We start from the raw sequence: 21,525 nt of genomic DNA on the forward strand, positions 1-21,525 counted from the left end.
TGAATCAATAATTCTTCTACCCATCACTTGTATATTCACTTCCCATACCATACATACCAACAAACCCATTACAAGAAGATAAAAATTAATTGTCCCAAAGAAACAGGAATCCAGACAACAGAATCATTTTGTGAGGACTGGGCTTGAGGTACAAATCTTAGACTAAAAATCGAACTCCCTGGGGTTGTCCAGGATCTGTAAATACTTCCTTCTCTGGTTCTCTGAACTTTGATAGGATTTACTATTTAAATCACATATTTAAGTTCTGGGCTGCACTGCTTTGTATTTTTGCTGTTTTATTGCATTTACATTGCTTTCCTAAATTTATTCTCAGCTGAAATTTCAGGTTGTTATAGGATTTCAACATTGTTGTATCAAGCATTGTTACAGTGTCATATTTATTATATGCTCAGAGCACTTACAAAAGGACACAACACATAGTCTGCTTCTTAAAAATAAATTATTTGTTTATTTCTGCTTGTGATTCACCATGTAAACAGAACCTACTAACTCAAAGAAGCTTAGGTGCCTTTCTACATAAAGAATTTTACTACAGAATCAGATCACACTTAAAGTACTTCTCCACTGATACAAAAGCAACTATGTCTTAAGTTTACTGTTGTTTCCTCTCCTACTTTAAGTAATCCAAAAACCAAATAACATCTGGAGATATAAGGCAATTTGAATATTTTCTCCCATTTTCCACTAAAGATATTCTTTAAAAGGAAAGGAAAGTCTATTCCCTACAGAAGACAGCTAAGTAGCTCTCAAGTAGAATATCCTTAGAAGCTAATTAGGAGCTTGTAAAAGGAACATTCTGAGTCTCTACCCTCTTCTTTGTTTTTGACAGCTCTAACATGGCCTAGATATGTTATGTTCACCCTAGTGAAGGTTTAAGGAGCATGACATTGTAAAAACCTTGCCTAGTTCTTTCTGCTCCATCAAATCACAGTTAAATCTATTCTGAACCCACTATAATCCACTAATTTGATTATTTGACATATGTTTTACTTGGTTTTGACTGTGCTTAGAGTTTTACACAACTGGGAAAGTCATGTTTCCCGTGGATGGAAGCTATTAGAACAGGAGGCTGGGTCACACTTGACCATCCTCCCAAAGGATAGCAATGCACTCTCTGAATTTCAATCAAGCTGAGCTCAGTCACCTGCTTCTAATTTCTATCTTTCTTTGTCCTACTGTCTTCAAGTTCACCTCTTAAGGATCAGAAAAATACATGAGAATCAGCATCTCTGACGTTCTCTAATAGTAATGACATGACTGATGTTTGACATATAAATCCCTGTTCTCACAGAGAATGATATAAGAGCCTTTTACATTCTGATAATAAAAAAACTGTTATACCTTACTAGTACATAACAAAGACTAATTCAGATCTCCCTAATTCATTGTGGATAAATGATAAATTCTGATCCTTATCCTCATAATCTCTCACCCAAATTTGTTATTTCAAATATAATCTCCCCTGTCCTAACCCACAGATACGGTTTTTCCTGAAGCCATCTCTTCTGTTTCCTTTTCTTCTCAGAATCCAGAGGATCCAAAACATTAACATTATGTAATGATTGAGGGCTTTTGTTCTGACATTGGAAGACACAACTATGAAATTCATTATTGGAAAATATAATTTAATATGTGAATATTTCTAATGTTCCTTTATCTGTAAAATCACAAGAAGCACAAAAGAAAATTAGCAGTATCTCCTTTTTCTTTGAAGAGTAAATCTTTTAAAAATAGTTAGAACATTGTCTTACATTCAACAACATATTATTATTATTATTGGTAATATTATTAATATCATCTAACCTAAGTACTAGCATTACTTGAATTCAAATGCCACAATTTACTACCACTCATTGCTATTGCCTATCACATATACTGTTAACTTCCAATTAAAATTTCTTCCTAAGCCACTGAAAGGTAATGAATAAGCATAAACAACACAAACTCTCAACAAAATATAAAAAGAAAACCTATATGCCATAATCAAATAAGAGTAGTTCTTTTGTAAGGTTATTTTAACATACACAAATTAATGATATCTGTTTAATCTACTTTCAAAATTAAAAAGGCCATGATCCTATTAATAGATTTAGAAGTACAGTTTTACAAAATATATGAATAAAAAACAATAAAAGTAACAAGTTGAGAAAGAATAAACGTGTTTATTCACTGATGACATGATTACCTACATAGAAAAATACAAAAAGTCAACAAAATTTTTCAAAATTCCAATGAGTTACTTTGTAAATATCATCAAACTGATTCTAAAGTTTATATGATACAAAAAAAAATGACCCAGAATATTTACAGGGTAGAGGAATGTTGGAGAGCACAAGATACTTTTAAGATTTCCTATAATACTATAATAATTACGATTTTAAGAGATGTGGTTTTGGCAAAGGAACAGACAAATCGGTCAATGAAAGAGAATATAAAGCTCCTTAAATCGACTTACATAAATCTAGTCAATTGACCTTTGACAAAGGAGCAGTGCTAATTCAATGTTAAAAAAAAAAAAAAGATGGTTGGTGCCAGGCTTACTAGACATCTAAATGCATAAAACCAAATCTATTTTTAGTACTTATAATTCCCCAAAAACTAAATAAAAAATGAACCAAAGATCTAAAAGTAAAAAAACAATATCCCTAAAAGATAACAGTAACAAATCCACCTGATACTGGGTTTATACTTGGCCTTTTAGATATAACAACCAAAATAAGGTACGTGGAAGAAAATATATCAATACTGGTACATAAATTTGGAACAAATGTAGCATAACAGTGCAAGATATTTGTAATAAATTGACCTGGGGTGCGGAGTATCATAGTTCTTTGCATTTTGTGGTCAATTATTTTATAAATCTAAAAACAAAAGGTCAAAAAATAAAATTTAGACACCCTAAAATAAAATCTAATAAGTAAAACCAAATACAGAACACAGACCACAGACTTAGAATTAGAAGTATCTTGAATCCACTTAGTTCTAGGTTTATGAGCTCAGGGTTTACTTAATTAGTTTCAAGACTATACATACTGGCATAAAGGCCTCTGGGTAAATTGGTTCTACTTACTCAGATTATACTGATACTTGAATGATATAATGCAAGTCAAGTGAAGAGCATAATGTTCCTTAGTTTTATTCCAAACTCATATTCACACCGACTCACTGGGGATCCCACAGGATTAAAAAATTCAACATACCCCTCAACTAATCTTTCATTATCTTTTTATTATCTTTGCTTTTATGTATCTACTTTTTTGGAGATTACAAAGCCAATTGTACCATTTATACTCCAAAATAATATTGACTCGTCCTCTGTCTTTATTCAATATAAATAATTGTCCAAGAAATCTAGTTAATCAGAACATGAAAAGAGGTTTATAATCCAACCATTTCCCCATTTATTTTTCTGTGTGAAGAAGCTCTCATCTAATCTACTATAAGATCCTTTAAACTGAAGTCTCTGCCTTCAGTTACCTCTACTTTCTATATTTCCTTGAGTAATTTTAAGGCAAATAAGCCTTACTCATAATGCTTAAACTAATTCTGCCCTCCAGAGAAATTTCTTCTCTACTAGGAAATAAGGTATGGGATTGGCTTTCCTACCTCTTTTAGCCTCATCTACCAGCATTACAGATATAGTTACTACTCAGTATTCATCTTGACTCATCTGAAATTTTTCTATAGTCTCAACTCCCCAAAGCCATTCCTTCACCCTGAATTAGGTATCATGTTCTTTTCATCTGAATATTTTTCTTTTATTTTCTTTTTTTAGGGTTTCAGAAAATATTCTATATCATTTCTTCTTTTTTCTTCTTTTCTATAATATTTAAGTGGTTGTACAAAGGAGTTGACATTTAACAAAGCAGTTTATGAATACAGTATATCTTGATCAATGTTACTCCTTTCAACACTATTGCCCATCCCTCTCCTACCCATACCTTCCCTAATTCTTATGAATCTTATGAGGCACAAATTGATATCACCAAATAATTTACCTTCCCACCAGCTCTCTGAAGGTGTATGTCTTCCTTCTATACTATTCCTGCAACTCTCACACAATTGAAAAGGTCTGTCTGCCTCTCTGCTTGCACATCATAGATAAGGCACTTTCCATGGGGATAATGTCAAGTTCAGTCTATATTTTTTTCAGATAATAAAATATGGTCATTAAACATTAATGAATATTAAAGGGATGGAGGAAGAAATGGATAGAGGATACAGGGAGGGAAAGAGAAAAAAGAGAAACAGATGGAGGAAGAATTAAGGAAGATACCATTTTAGAAAAGTCACTTCTACCAATAGAAATTATAACATTTAGTGAGAGCCATGGAAAATAAGGAATTGAGCCATGTTTCATATACCAATACCCATAGTAGTGTGGGAATTAATTCTAAATATACTCAGTCCTTTTATGTAATTTATAACTGTTTTCTGATCACTATAGATAAGTTGCAAATAGTACTGTCATAGCTTTTGTTTCACTGAATGTAAAACTGTATCAATTTTAAGATAATATTTTACATTCTCAGGAAAAGGAAACAATAAATGTTAAATTCTAACAATAGTAACAATACTGTAATTTTGTTTAAAAAGTTATTAATTCAAACATGGTAAAATATAAAAAATTAAAAAAAATTGAATCTATGAAATATACGTGGACATAACATAAAGTCCATTCTTACAGCCTACACCTATGTGTCAAAAAGTATAGAGAAGCTTTTTAGTCAATGGCTATGAACTGTGGAGATCACCAAATATCAGCTTCAGAAAGCCACAAAAATGATTTTAACTTTCAAGGAAGAAATATGATACTTTACATGACTCAAAGAATCCATGAGCTATTTGGGAGCATTAGTAAAATCGTTTATTGTAGCTACAAAGACAAGATAAACATCTCTACTATAAGTAGAAGCTACCTTATGTGAAAAGGAATGCTGCAAAGTCAGAAGTATGGTAGTATTTCTAGTACACAGACACAAATTGCTCTCAATTTAATGCATTAACAGTGCAAATCAAATCAAGGTCATGGGCATAATAATATCTCTTCATGTTTTCTTTCCAAGAAGTGGCATAATAAATGTCAAGTGTATGTATTCTTTCACAATAATTCTGTACTGTTATAGCATTATTTCACCACATATTGAATTGGTAAGTAAGATAAGAGCCACTTTGCAGCCATTAAACTTTAAACATTGTTTTAAAAACAAATTAAAATAAAAAAGGTATTATTAAAGACCTAGAAATCAGGTCAGGAATTATGACACATAGGAGCCAGGTGGCTGGATAAAAAATCCTACCTCACAACCAAAATGTGTAGGCATCAAGGTCAAAATATGAATAATAGTCATCAGCATAAAATCAAAGGTCAACTGTCTCGAAACAAGTACAACTTTAATAGAAATACTTGGCAAAGCAAATGATCATTAAGGTAGAAGTATTGCTAAGAAAGCCTGTTTTCCTGGGTTTGGAATCTGTTGTTTTCTTAGGATTTAATTTTGTTGAAATAGTAGGCCAGCTTCACAGGTTGGCATATTAATTTAGAAATTAAAGTGTAAATAAATGAATTTAAGGACTTTAAATGTTATAGTAAATATATGCAAACCCAAATACTCATTTCTTTCTCCATTTCAGTTACTTTAGAGAAAGTGGGTATTTTCCATGTTTTTATTCACTGAAAGGGCCAAATAGGACCATCCTAATTGTAAACTCAATTTCCACACTTGCAAATATTCTCACTAGAGAAATAAGTAAGATTTTCCTAATAAAAACATTGTTTTTTTTTAACATTTCGTCCTCCTAGTATTGTCCGTAATCACAAAATAAATTCAAACCCTCTTCTAAATACATCAGAGAGCATAGAATAAATAAATCACCTTCCTATCCACTGGTTAGTAAGGGTGTAGGTAGAAGTGGCCTAAAAGTAATTTTAGAATGAGAATCATAATAATTTGTGACATTCTCTCAGAATTAATTATTGATTTTATTTGAAGAAACTTGTTATGGGCTACTATGAGAAGCAAAACAAAACAGTAAAGATCTTTCATTCCTTTTGGTACCAAGGGAGACTTAGGAAGAATCTATTCTAACACTAGTACATAAGCATAAAATTATTTAATGAATTTATTATCCCCAAAAGTACACCCCGGCATGTATGTGGACTCTCCTGATTGTCTCATTTGGACATTTGTTTGGATCTGTTTTTGAAAGGCAGACATTGGAAAAGTCTTCAAAGTCAATTATTTGCTTAAGATGAAGAGTAAAAGAAACTGGCAGAATGTGTGTGTGTGTGTGTGTGTGTGTGTGTGTGATTTTACAAATTGATAAAATTTTGAGAAAACAAGATAATTATCAATAAATATTTCAGAGCAACAATGTGAGGGTTCCATATTTTCTAAGATTTCTAGTTTTACTCCTGCGTTAATTCTACACGATAAGACAAAAATGTTGGATACAAACAGGAATAAAAATAATTGTTTCAAATTGAAGTTCAGGTCAAATACACAAATTCTACTGCTCTTTAGAAATCTACAAATAAGACCAGGTACAAGAAAGTAGTTTGCTTTTCTAATCTTACCAACTTTGAGAACTGGAAGATCATAATTCAAAACTGGCCCAGATAGAAATGCCCATGAAAAATCTATCACCAAATAACCAACAAAAAGCAGGACTGGCAGAATGACTCAAGTGATAGTACATCAACTATGTGTAAGCAAGACAGGCAAATGCGTCTGTGATTTGCTAGGTAGCGAAGATATCCTAACATAGTTGATAGCAGACACTTTGGAACCAGTGTTCGACTTGGTTGAAGAAAGTTTGATTTCTTAATCTAGGCAATTTAAGTTGCATTTTTTCAACATTTGAGGACTCTAAATCAGATTTACTTAGACTTTTAATTAAAAATGTAGGCTGAGGGAGCTCATACTTCAGATTGAATCTTAGAGTCACATTGAAGTAAGCATGATATGTTAATTAGTATAGGGATTATGAATTTTCACAATCCTACCCTAAGATCCTAATATATGAAAATATTATATAAACAAGGAGTACATGTCCTCCTTAGAAAGCTTCTCTGTATTTCATTGGATTAATTGACAGACAAAAAAATTACAGGCTTCCTCAAGGATCAAATTAAATTATATTCTATTAAAGCCTTGAAAATAATATATAGGGACAGATAGGTAAATACCTATACATATTTTAACCAAATATTAAATCAACTAGTCAAGATCTCAATTGAAAGAAGATAATAAAATGTACCTACTTTTCATATGGGTACAAAACTGTGTGGTCAGAGTTGTTAGAAATTACTCATTAAGCCACTGCTAGCTTGAGTGTAAAAAAAAACAAAACAAAACACATATACTTCACAAGTTAATATGCTTTACTCATAGTAAGTTAAAAATACACATATTTCCAGTCAAAGAAAAGATCCAAATTCAAAAATGTAAGTACTATTTCTACTGAATACAAAGTATGCTTTCTGTCATTTCAAATGAAAAACTTCTGTGCTGAACCACTATAAGGTGAACTAGCAAAATCCACTCTTTCCACAACATACTAACAACAGCAGCTAACAATGTCACCTGAAGAATCCAAACCTAAATCTGAAATTCAGACAGTGCTCATTGGTTAGGTGGTCTAACTTCCTTCCCTGTTCAGCTGCACTCCTAATCTACTGTCCATTGCTACTACAAATGAAATCTGAAAAGTGAGTTTAAAGATATATTTGGGTTTAAGTTCTCTTTATTTTCTAATATGTAAGTATAGCCTGGTTCCTTTCATTATTATTGTTGTTATTATTATTATCATTATTATTATTGGCCCCCAATAAATTATTGACCACAAAAATATAACAAGTGTACTGGTGATACACTTGTTTATATTGTTATGTCAAATTACACCAAATTTCATCTCACAATGGAGATGACAAATACAGGAATTGTGTTCTGCTCAGGTTTTCAAAAGGTTGGCTGTGCTGCATTCTTACTTCCTACTTGGAATTTCCTAAATTCATTCGAGTTGGCAGAATTCAGCTCCTTGTGGGCATAGGACTAATCTGACTACCATAGGCCCACCTGCTGTTCCTTGCCAGATGGCTCACTCCATCTCATGGAAGTTTATCTCTTTATGAACATCTTGAGAACAGCAACAGCTCCTGCTGTCTCTCCTAAAAGTGTACATAATTAGGCCTGAAAAATCTCCAAAGTCAACTGGTGATGGCTCTACTTCATCTATAAAACTGCTTCTGTGATATAATATGATCAAGGAAGTGATAACTCAGTCCCAGGTCAAACTTGCACTGAAACGGAGAGTATTATGCGACATGTGCATGATGGACAAGGAGATCTAGGAACCATCTTAAAACTTTATCACTAAAAGATTGGTAATCTGTCTACTCATGCTAACCATACATGCAACTACCATTACTCTGGTTCACATGGTTAAATGCATTATCTTGTAGAAAATACTTTTTTTTCTTTTACATTTACTTTGTGGGTTGTATGATCCCACATAAGTCCTCAACTAGACACAGTTATAAGCCATTGGCTTTAAAGATAAATATAATCCCAAGTCAGCTCAGAATTCACTCGATAACCATGTGGGTGGGCCTTATCTTTTATGGTACTTTGGATATATGAGAAATGACTTATTTCAATCCTATTTTTCACAACATAAGGCTATTTTAGCTTCAAGGTCATGTATTTTGAACATGTGGAGATTTAATATTTGACAGGCAAGAGAAAGCAGAGGACATTCCCACTACCATATTCAGTCTATCAAAATATATTTGACACTTAGCCACTAAAAGCCAGCTGTCATAAGGTTAATGGTTAGCAAAGAAATATATACTAAGCTTTAAGTAGTTATCTCTGGATGTCAATCCATATTAAACATGGCTTTGTTTCAAAGAGTTTATCATAGATACTTGGATAATTACCTTAAAGAAACCCCTACATAATAGTAGGTACTTAAAAATTGATATTTTTATTATCTTTAAGTAGTTGCACAAAGGAGATGCCATTTAACAAGTCAATTTATGAATACAAGGCATCTTGATCAATGTCACTTCTTTAAACATTTTCACCCATCCTTCCTCTACACACCCCTTCCTCACTATTCTTAATTTTGTAGGATATATATTGAATTCTTGCCTACATTCTTGCCATTTCTCTCCATTATGTTACAGCACTGACTCCTCATTCATGTCCACAAGTTAACCAAAGCACAGCTTCATATTCTGTATCTGTTTCCTATGCTCCTTTATGCTCAACTGCAGTTACCTTGGATTTCAGGAAAAGATAGAATTGATTGAAAACATACTATGACAAGAGATAGCAGCTAACTACAAGCAACAGTTGGTCCTCTAAGGACAGACCCCAGCCAGATGAGAACAATTACAAATAATGAGGAAACTACAACCTGATACAGGAGTAATTTCATCTCATAGGAAGCAGATTTTATTTATTTATTTATTTATTTATTTTTGCTGAAGTGATGACACCTGTGTAAACTTCTTTGGGTCATCTTGAAGAATCTGATTGAGATAATGATTCACCAGACCATACTTTTCACAAAGATGGCTATTCCCATAACCAGTTTATCTTTACTTAAATTAATAGTTGCAGTTAGAAACCCAAAAGAGAGAAATGCTTACTATCCCATTTCCTGTGTCCAAAAGGCCCCAATTTTATGTTTCATTTCTCTACCTGTCCCCACTAATTTTATCTTCAATTATTGCATTAGGGTAATGGCCAGACTTGACATGTTAGAACCCACAGGTTTAGGCCTCTGGCCTAGGATTTAAATTACGTTGTAAAATTCAATCATATCTACAGTTGTATCTGATTTTAAAGTTTTAAAAAATACTGAAGTCATCGAATGATTATGGACAATAAGTGCCCTTGCCAAAAAGAAATGTTCCACTTCTCAAATATGCAAAGTAAAAAAGAATAAAAGCATTCCAAAATGCAACAACCAGAGTCGCTCTAGATAAAAGGCAGCTTGTAGGGGCTGGGGATATGGCCTAGTGACAAGAGTGCTTGCCTCGTATACATGAGGCCCTGGGTTCAATTCCCCAGCACCACATATGCAGAAAATGGCCATAAGTGGCGCTGTGGCTCAAGTGGCAGAGTGCTAGCCTTGAGCAAAAAGAAGCCAGGGACAGTGCTCAGGCCCTGAGACCAAGCCCCAGGACTGAAAAAAAAAAAAAAAAAGGCAGCTTGTATGTCAATTCATTTAAACAAATCATGAGTATTCTGAAACTTAACAAAAATACTGAGAAAATATAAATTTCCTAAGGACATGGACTTTGCCTTGCAGTGTCTTATATTTTCATAAGACATAGGATTTTTCCTCATTTTATTAGAAATGCCTTTATTATCAAAATATTGGTAGATATAAAATATGCAAACATATTTTAAAACTTATTCAGGAAAATATCTGTAATGATACTATGAAGAGTTCTCTTCACATTATATATGGAAGTATATTATCATGATCCCTGAAAGCATTCCCCTGCTATGAAACAACTTCTAGCCCAATTATGAGATAAAGACCTATTGACTACAGCAAAAAAAAAAAAGGATATTTACTTGTACCATTATAGGCACTAAACATTAGTAAAGAAGGATAGTTGGAGGGATATCATATCACACGAACAAAAAGCAGACAGATGTGTGGGTAGGAAAGCCTAAGTCAAATACTGCAAAAAAGTAAAGACTAGTCTTCACCAGATAATATGTTATAAAATTAGTAAAAATAAATAAATAAATAAATGGAATAAAGCAGGTAGCAACGACCTTGGCACAGCATCCTATAGACTTCAGATCATCCTGAGGATGCTGTATGGCTTTTAAACTACATGTAATCTCAATGTGACATTTCTTTTTTGGTGAAATCAACATTATTAGTGAAACACTTAGCATGAGCTTGGAAAGAAGCAGATCCTAACCAAGGGTAACCTTATCATTGCTCACCCTTACACATTGTATTGCATATGTATAAAGTTCTGCTTTATACAGACGAGCCTGCCATGATTCCACAGCATGGGGACAAAGGATGAAAATTAAGGCAGATATCCAGTTCATGTGTCTCTGATAGGGTAAGTAAGTACTTACTCAAGACACTCCAACTCCATACCTGCTGAATGTAATTAGAATTTCCTGATTCATCTGCCTTTCCTTATACACTAGGAATATTCATGTTCCTCTGGGGCAAAATTAAAATGTCAGGAAAATGCAAAAAAGTAACCCCATATAATTTGTAACCTGTCCATCTTTTAGAGTTACTTATAACCCTAAAGAAACTTCTGCAGATAGGAGATGGTTTCTCTTGGAAACAAGGGTATCAATGCCTTGGACTTTCCAGCATCTCAGATATTCCATTTCCTTCACTGGGAACATTCTGTGTGAACTACCTTGAGCTAATCATTTTCACAAGTATGTGGCTTCTAAGAAACAGTCTAAGTGGAAAGGAACCCTGTGGGTCTCTTGATCTTCCAATTACACACACTCCATCATGTGCTTGAAAAACAGATCTAGACCTTGTAATTTCTCAATTCTCCTATTGAAAAAGCTTGTTCCATTTGGTTTGAAGGTTCTCAAGAGAACACTTTCCTGAAGTGTAGCTAAAAATGAAGGGGCACATAAAAACTTGTCCCATTTCTTAGGCTTTAAACTGTATAGTAAAGATTCCAAAAAAAGTTCTTTTCTTCTGTTCCATAAAATGCTACCTTCTTTTCTAGTAAAAAGTATTAAACTATGTTGTTTTTAAACATGCTATCGTAGATAAATATGAAGATACAATGAAAGAACAGTAAATTTAGCAAGAAATATAGGAATGCAAATGGAAAGAAAATAGAAAGCTTTCATTTGTCTCTCCTGTGTCCCAGATAAATGAACAAACACAAATGAAACTGAATAACTGAAGTTTCAACTGAAATACACTAAAAACAACTGAACACTTTTGATAAATGCTGTGTTATCTCTGACAATAGTGCAAGGTGAAATTGATAGTCTGCTTGTCACTGTTTTTCATTACATCTTCAGCCGACTGATGGGAGATTCAATTTCCCTTAAGGTGTCTGTCTGCTGTCTTCATGTGTTTGGAAAAGAACAGGTCAACAGCACGAATTTAAGAACTAAGATTTACTTCAAAAGATCTCTGAGTTTTACTTCTTGTGAATAAGCACAATGTTCTACTTACAAGTTCTCTTCTGCAAAGTGTTGCTACAAAGTTCTAGATCTAAAGATCACAGGATTAATTACTGAAGCTTTTGAAACCCTTTAAAAGTCACTAGGAAAATCTTACTAATACAGGTATGAGTTATTATACAAGTTATTATATTTATACTTCTTTTCAGTTATATTGATTGTATTAAATTATATTCCCAATTCAACTTGTATTTGCTACTGGTACCATACTAGTTTCTCAATCTTTATGGTTATTTTCTTTCTCCTAAATCTATCATAGAACTTCAAATATTTAATCAAGGAGGAAAATATTATAAACACATAGATACATATATACACACCTATCAAACACATGTACACACAGATATCATTAATTTGAACAAAAGGGCTCAGTTCCATCAAGTTACATTCTGGAGGACTTGATGATGAAAACAGCTTTGAGCTTGAACACTGCCAAGTAACCAAATGCATATTTTCACCTATACAACATGATTCTATCTTCATAATCACTAAACACAGATTAAAGTAATATCCAGTGGGACAGAGGAAAAACTGAAATGATTAGCGCTTAGAAATCACAAAAAAATCGGGGCAGGGCTGGGAATATGGCCTGGTGGTAGAGTGCTTGCCTCCCATACATGAAGCCCTGGGTCCGATTCCCCAGCACCACATGTACACAACATGGCCAGAAGTGGCGCTGTGGCTCAAGTGGCAGGGTGCTAGCCTTGAGCAAAATGAAGCCAGGGACAGTGCTCAGGCCGGCCCTGAGTCCAAGCCCCAGACTGGCCAAAAAAAAAAAAAAAAAAAAAAAAAAAGTCGGGACATAAGTGCTCATGCCTGTAATCCTGGCTACTCAGGAGGCTGAGACCCGAGGATCACGGTTCAAAGACAGTTGAGGCAGGAAGTCCATGAGACTTTTATTTCCAATTAACCACCAGAAAACCGGAAGTGGTGCTGTGTCTCAAAGTGGTAGAATGCTAGGCTTGAGGTGAAGAGCTCAGGGACAGTGCCTGGGCCCAGAGTTCAAGCCCCATGACAGAAAAAAATAAAATAAAGAAGGAAAGAAAGAGAGGGGGAGGGAGGGAAGAAGGGAGGAAGGAAGGAATGCATTACATGTTTCCACTTCATAATCCACGAAAAAGCAATACTAATTCTTCATTGATTTGCTCAAAGGCTTATTAGGATTATACATGGAAAAGGCCTGGATGAGTGGCTGGTTTCTCTAATTTAGAGGCTTCATCCTTCTGGATTCTTATTCTTAATTTTACTCAGATTTGAGATTGGCTCTGTCAGTTTTTGCATTTATATTATTGAAGTTGGTTGCTTGAGATAGTCTCAAAATAATTTTCAGATGGGATATTTCATGTTCATCTGTAGATAATTTTGGAAATAATGATTCTAATAAACAGAAATGGCACAGCAGCCATAGCTCTTTATTGCTGAGCTCCCTGAAGCCAGCACGCACACCTTCATTACACAGGGGCCTCATTCCCCACCTGCTGAACACCATCTGTCATGTCAAGTGACCCAGCTCCCACAGTCCCTATTAGTTTAGCTATCACCTTGCTTTGTGTGAGCTATAAAAGATCTACACCTTTCCTGTACATACTTATTATGTTTTCTTTCTCAGTAACACATTTGAACCTTTTTTTGTGCTCTGAAGCAATTCAAAGGAATGTGGTGTTTGACTTTTAAAGAAAGGTCACATAGCTTGCCTGTAAATGAATAAGGAACACTCTGGGATTACTTACATACTTTCTGCTTCAATCTGAAACAAAGTAGTGTTTTTCTTCTTTGTTTTAAAAAAATTGTAGTTTTGATAAAACACATTTAAAAATTTTATAATTTGTTATTAAGTTCATTCAGGCCTGAGAAACAGTGAGAAAACAAAATGGGAGAAGAGAAATCTCTACTATCTGGAATCTGGATTTGCCTTGTAAGAACTAATGATCTGAATACACAAAATTTAGCTATCTTACATTCATATATGTGTGTGTGCGCATGTGTATACCTATACATATATGTTCAACTGTTCAACTGAAAATTTATAAGCTACAGTTACCTTGCATAGGGATACAATCAGAAAAGGATGCAATTATATGTGTTCCCAGATATTTATATGCCATAGAAACTAAGTGGACACTTCTGCATCTAGAATAAATATCAAAGAACAGTGTTTGCAGATCTGAGGCATGCCTACAATTACAGTCTTCTGAAGGAGTCTTGGCCTTTTGTATTAAGCATCTGTTCCTAAAGAACACTGAACTCTAAACTGGAACATCACATTGTTGGATTCAGAAAATAACTGAAAATAAGAGTAATCAGTAAAAATCATTAAGTTCTATAACAAGACAAATGACATTTCCATTCAAAGTAAATCAAATGACACTAAGAATGATACAATCTAAGTAGTGTATTACTTTGAAGTAATTGTGAGCTTTTTAATGTGTTTTTATCAAAATTGTAATGGATAATAATAATTCTTTGTGCAATGCCAAGTTAATTTTTTGAGAAATTTTTCATACAATATATTAATACATCTGTATGCTTTTGAGTTAATTGGAAATGTTTGGTAACTCTAAATACTAATACAAATGCCTCATTAATTTATGTCTTCTAAATAAATACAAAATATCTATAAGATTTCCTTTGTTGTATGATTTTAATTTACTAGGAAGTAATAAGTAGAAATGAAAAACAATCTATACATATGCAAGAAAAAAACTCAATAAGCTTTGAATAGAAAAACTATATTTTATTCTCAGATCATTTCCAATGTATCAGAATCATTAATGTTGTTTGAGTATATGCATAAAAATTGAATCAAAGATTGATGTCACATATATGCTTCTTCCCACTTCTGTATGCCACTCCAAAACATTCTTAAACTGTAGTTTCTTATCTGTTAAAACAGGTGTCTTTCTTAAATCTTTTATACCAATTCTTACTGAAGTACGCATAGATTGTATTCTGACAATTTGTTCTTGGTACATAGTTGGTTCAACTAAGAAATGTTTATAAAGATAAACTGCTAAGAAATTCATGTCTTAAAATCTGTGGAGAATATTTGTTTGCTGAACAATATTATTACTCTCTGGCCAAAAAACAACCAAAAAACAAGAATGAATAGTATTCAAGAATGAATAGTATTCAAATACTATTCAAGAATGAATAGTAACTCTCAGGAGACTATGAGTCCTTCTTATGATTAAGAATATATCCAGGGGCTGGGGATATGGCTTAGTGGCAAGAGTGCTTAGCTGGTATACATGAAGCCCTGGGTTCGATTCCCCAGCACCACATATATAGAAAATGACCAGAAGTGGCACTGTGGCTCAAGTGGCAGAGTGCTAAACTTGAGCAAAAAAGAAGCCAGAAACAGTGCTCAGGCCCAGAGTCCAAGCCCAGGACTGGCAAAAAAAAAAAAAAAGAATATATCCAATAATCTTCTTTCAAGTTTGAGTACGAGTATTAATCTTATACCTTACTCCCAAGACTTTCTTAAACACTATTTCTACACTTAGATCGGAAATACTGCTACATAAATGTAAAAAAAAATCAAAATTAAAATGCAGTGATATTTGTTTGTACATAGGGCTGACATGTACTTATGCTAAGAAATTGTTCCTAATATTCTTTCTTTTAGACTAAATTATGGTTACATTTGAGTTATGTAAGTCATTTTTTAAAAAGATAGTATGAAACAGAAGAGTACTCTTATTTTTGTTTATAGTTATGGAACTTGAATTCAGGACCTAGGTGTGTCCCTGAGCTTTACTGCTTAAAGCTAGTGCTCTACCACTTTGAGCCACAACTCCAATTCTCATTTTCTGGTTAATGGTCTTTCCTGCCCAGACTGGTTTTGAAATGTGATCCTCAGAAATGAGCCTTCTATATACACAATGGAATTTTATGCCTCTAGCAGAAAGAATGACATTGCCCCATTTGTAAGGAAATGGAAGAACTTGGAAAAAATTATACTAAGTGAAGTGAGCCAGACCCAAAGAAACATGGACTCTATGGTCTCTCTTATTGGGACTAATTAGCACAGGTTTAGGCAAGTCACAACAGAGGATCACAAGAGCCCAATAGCTATACCCTTATGATCCCATAAGATGATGCTAAGTGAAATGAACTCCATTTTATGAAAATGATTGTTATATCAGAGTTGAAACTACTTTCAACATCCCATGTGTATCTGTAGTTTCTACTATTGATGATGTTCGTGTATCACCTTCTTGTGATTGTATCTACACTATCTCTGTATTCTTATCTGAGTGTATGGGAAACAGTGTGTACTGATATTAGAATTAGGAAATTCAAAAGGAATACCAAAATTGAGAGACAAAGGGTAAAATACGAGAAACAACAACAAAAGCAATACTTGCAAAACTGTTTGGTGTAAGTGAACTGAACACCTCAGGGGGGGACAGGGGGAGGGGGGAAGGGGGTATGAGGGACAAGGTAACAAACAGTACAGGAAATGTAACCAATGCCTAACGTGTGAAACTGTAACCTCTCTGTACATCAGTTTTATAATAAAAACTTAAAAAAAAAAAAGAAATGAGCCTTCTAAGTAGCTAGGGAGGGTTACAGGTATGAGCCACCAGCACCCAGCAAAAGTATTCTTTCTAGTAACTGATGTCCATTTTTCCTGGTCCCCACTATTCTGTTTTTATAAATCATGTGACTAAAGCAAGTCATGGTAAGAAAAATGAAACATGAATCTTAGTCATGGGTATTAGAATATACTTCCAAAGAGGAAAATGTAAATTTGTGAATGTTCCCTGGTTTTTCATTTCCAATCTATCCCTTCCTTCCCAGGTCTCCTCTTTGACTGCTTGTTATTGCTGTTATTTTGAGGCTTTTAAAGTGATTTTACCATCAAAGAAAATTAGAATTTGGGGGCCTGAACCAGCTTCTTCCAAACTCCATGCTAAATATAAAAATGAAAACAACTAATAACTCTAACTGCAATGAAATGCATAAGGGACAGATGCACTCATTTAATAATAAAGGCAATCAAGCCTAGATAAGGACAAACTAAATGAAAAGCATAGTTATTTGATAGTGCTAGAAGTTCTTCCTATTGTGTGAGCAGATTCTTGTTCTCCTGCAATCTAATCACATCAGAATCAGTCTGCTCCACACATGGATTCTTGTTTTTCATAGGAAGTAAATGAGATGAAGATCTCAAAAGATTTATCTGAAGGATATGAAAGGAAACTAATGGGACCCATGAAGGAAAACCATTTCCATTAGAACAGGTGAATCTAGAAATACAACCCCTTAAGAGACTTATTTAAAAAAAGATACAAGCCTTCTCAGGCAACCAATAAAGCAAGACATGACAGAAAAGTAAGTTGGAGTAATTCAAGGTCAGGTATTAAAGTTGAAAGCAGTACATAAGAAGCAATTGCCAGCACTCAAGAGTAAAGAAAAGAGGCTGGGGATATAGCCTAGTGGCAAGAGTGCCTGCCTCGGTATACCCGAGGCCCTAGGTTCGATTCCCCAGTACCACATATACAGAAAACGGCCAGAAGCGGCGCTGTGGCTCAAGTGGCAGAGTGCTAGCCTTGAGCGGGAAGAAGCCAGGGACAGTGCTTAGGCCCTGAGTCCAAGGCCCAGGACTGGCCAAAAAAAAAAAAAAAGAGTAAAGAAAAAACCTCTGCCCTGCCCTCTAGTTCTTGAGTCCCTCAGATGATTTCTAATAATGACTATGCAAAGAAATAAATGATTAATTTCTCAGATAGCCATAGAATTGGAAGCTGAATCTATTATTGTTATTCAATAATCAAGAAAGATAAAATTATTAAATTATTAAAATTATGAAATTTAGATAAGGGATTTACTATATACATAAAGCACTCAAGCCTTACTTTTAAGAAGTTATTTTCAGACAGAATTTTAACCTGGTATATCTAATCCAAATCTTATTTTATCTCAAAATAGCTTAAGTCAACCTCAACTATCCTATTTTTTAACAGAACTTACAAACATACACCAAGAAGCAAAGAAAAACATTTTATAATACATTAGAATATACTTTCACTGTCTAACCAAGTAATTATGACTAAAAATATACTGTATATAATGTTAGAATTGTTAAAAATGTACCTATTTTTGAAGGTTTTAAAACATATAAATCAGGATCAATCAATACATAAGCTTATGAATATAAGCAACTTAAAACAAATAAATACTGTTGAAAGCATATATAGGTGATGCTAAGAGAAAATCATGTTTACAATGTATCTTATCGTCTTATCAAAGATTCTGTAAATCCAAGCCAAATAGAAGAGTTAATATACAGATATAAAATAAACTATATGCTGAACATCATTATTCATTTTTGACATAACATTACTACTAAAATCATATATGTTTGGGGATATTATTAAAATTTAAAGATTGAAACTGATTTTACATTCAATGTGTAACATCAACAAACGGTACATCAACAAAATTGTTAAAAACTCAACCAGTGCTAACTTAAAATCAGTATGAAAACTGCTATATGGCCTATAAAAAAGATAAATTATTTTTATTATTTCCAAATGGGGTCAACTGAATAAAAATAGAATGACGAATAATCAGCTCTCATTTTGCTTTCCTCCTATTCAAGGGGCAGAAATAACTCTGATAGGATTATTGACAAGAAAAAAGAAATAAAAAGTCCTTTTCAGCACTTCTTCCTGATTTTCAGTTCCAAATTTGTCCCAAATGTGAACTTTTAAAAATAATTAATTATTTATTGTCGAAGTGATGTACAGAGGGGTTACAGTTTTAAAACATAGAGTGACTAACTGGCCTCTGGGGTCCTGTGCTTAGATATTAACTCTAAAGTCTGTCTCTGTACACATGTTATTTGTATTATGACTGGTTTTTAGTAAGCATACACTTTTCGTACATACAATGCAATCAAAACTATATAATTGAGGAGACTTTTTTCCATAACTAATGGAGAAATGCTTAGTATCCCTCAAATAGATTAATACACAGATGACTCAAAATTGCCCCACACTGGCTAGTTTAAAGTATGTATCCTTATGTTATTAGGATGTTAACTCTAATTTCATGAGCCCTACATTCTTACTGAATTCATAATTAATACTGTATTTATGCAAGCGAGTTATATTGTTAATTATGCTATGTTAAATTATATTAGTCAACTTAATTTCAAATATCCCAAATAGCATTAGGAATATATTTTTAACTAAGAAAATTGTATTATTCTAATTATATTTCCTTTGCTTCCAAATTTTAAATAACTTGAAAGAAGATGTAGAAAACAGGTGAATTTCCAACATTTGCAATTTTGTATTCTTGGGGTAAACAAAAATAACTCTGCTAAACCGCTACCTCTAGAAATCCAAATGAACTCTAGACTACATTTTCAGGACCCATAAGAAGGCAATACTGTCATTAACCCTGTTGAACAAATACTGATTTATTAGTGGAGGGATAATGCATGCACCTGTATCCCGTACAGGGAATTTAGCAGTGTATTTGATAAATTAGAAGTGACCATAATTATGGTTACATTTAGTACTCCATCCAGTAAATTCCATAGTGCCTAGACGTATGGCCTAATCATCCAAACAAAAATGGAAGTAGCCAAAAAAAAAAAAAAATATATATATATATATATATATATATATATATATATTAGGAAATAAGAAAAATGTTAACCCAGTTATCTCTTTCAATTGACTTATGTGAAATAGTTTTTAAATAAATATGACTGTCTCTATTATAGTACATATATTTTATATATAATTAGATTACTATTATCCAGTGATGTCATAGCTGTCATAGTTAGAAGAAATCCACTGATGATGCCTGGGTGGTGATGTCCTCACTTGTACACAGGGTAAAGTTTCCTCCCTCACAAGGCTTCTCCTTACCTCAGCTCAGTTCCCCTTAGATATTCCCCATGAGGCTGACACATTCATCTTCTGAAAAATCTAAAGTGATCATAAAAATCCCTCATGAAAAATTCTTAGTATGACTCCAAATTTCTCAGGATAAAATCCAAAATCTGTGTTATGACTTGTAAATCTCTTCAATAGGATTGTATCTCTTCAATAGGATTGTATTACACACAGGGAAACAAAGCAGATGAGAAAATGTTTTGCTTTACGTGTTTTACTTTTATTTTTGGAGGAGTTTGCTAAGCAGGTCATGTGAGCCAGGCCTCAATCCTTAGGGATTCATGCCCAGGCCAGCCTGGGCTGAGATCCTTCTACTTGTGGTTCTATCTACTGCTGGGGATAATAAGAAAGCATAGTAATACCTTGGCAGTCCCCTGTAGCTGGCATGCCATCGCACTCAGCCATTGATTGAAATGGAGTATTTCGAACTTCTTTTTGCCTGGGCTAGCCTCAAGACTTGATACCCTGATCTTCCTAAGTAGCTAAGATAATAAGTTGAGCCATCATATCCAACTTGGTTTAGGTTTTAAAGTTAATTAAAGTCAGTATAATTGTGCTTTGCATTGCACACTCAGAGCAGATATATTTAAAAGTGTTTCAGCTTCCTGAATTGTCTCAATTCCAGTTCTCTCTGGGATTAGTTTTTCTATCTAGTCTGCTTCCTCTCTCTCCATTGGTTCCTGTTTCAATCTTTCTCCATCATCCCTAATACTCTCATGTTGTAGAAATTATTTTGCTCTCTTGTGCTTTTATAGCTTTCCACTTTTCTCACTAGACTGAAATATTCTTCTTTTGCTCTGAAAAAATGATTAATTTTTAAAAACTTGGTTCAGTGGTTCAGCTACCTTCCGTCAGAAAACATACACTATAATATTATAGGTAATGCTCCTGTATTCTGCCATACAATCTCTGATAACTGTAGCTCCAAGTATTTACCAAAAATCTCAGTTCAATATTTAATACATCTTTCCTCCTACTTGAAAGAATGACTTGATATGATTCACTACATATCAGTGCAATGACCACTGGCAGGAGCAGATGGATAGACAGGTGGTGCTGACAGTATCAGCATTAATGCTGATTCATGTTTTCCTCGAGGAAAATATGAGCTTCCTTGGAACCACATTATTTCTGCCATTTATGGTGGAATATTCCTAAATACTCTAGCCCTCTGATCCACCCCGCTATGTCTGTCCAAACTACAGTAAGATGTTTTATTCTAAATTCAATATTTCTCTCTATCCGTGAATATACAGTAACATGTATTCATGTAAGTTTACGCCAACTTTTCCAAAATTGACAGACATTATGGAGTCAACAATATGAATCCTACATAAAGCCTAGTAGTAAGGTTAATATTTAATACATATGTACAG

The 21,525-nt window shown here is 33.7% G+C and overlaps 1 protein-coding gene across 1 annotated transcript in view; it reads right to left on the reverse strand.

Annotated features, from left to right (window-relative positions):
- Pclo (piccolo presynaptic cytomatrix protein) overlaps positions 1–21,525 on the reverse strand; it is a 226,323-nt gene that overhangs the window by 149,504 nt on the left and 55,294 nt on the right. The window lies entirely within an intron of this gene.

This window comes from Perognathus longimembris, chromosome 2 (assembly GCF_023159225.1).
Source record: "Perognathus longimembris pacificus isolate PPM17 chromosome 2, ASM2315922v1, whole genome shotgun sequence".
In the NCBI taxonomy this organism is placed as follows: domain Eukaryota; kingdom Metazoa; phylum Chordata; class Mammalia; order Rodentia; family Heteromyidae; genus Perognathus; species Perognathus longimembris.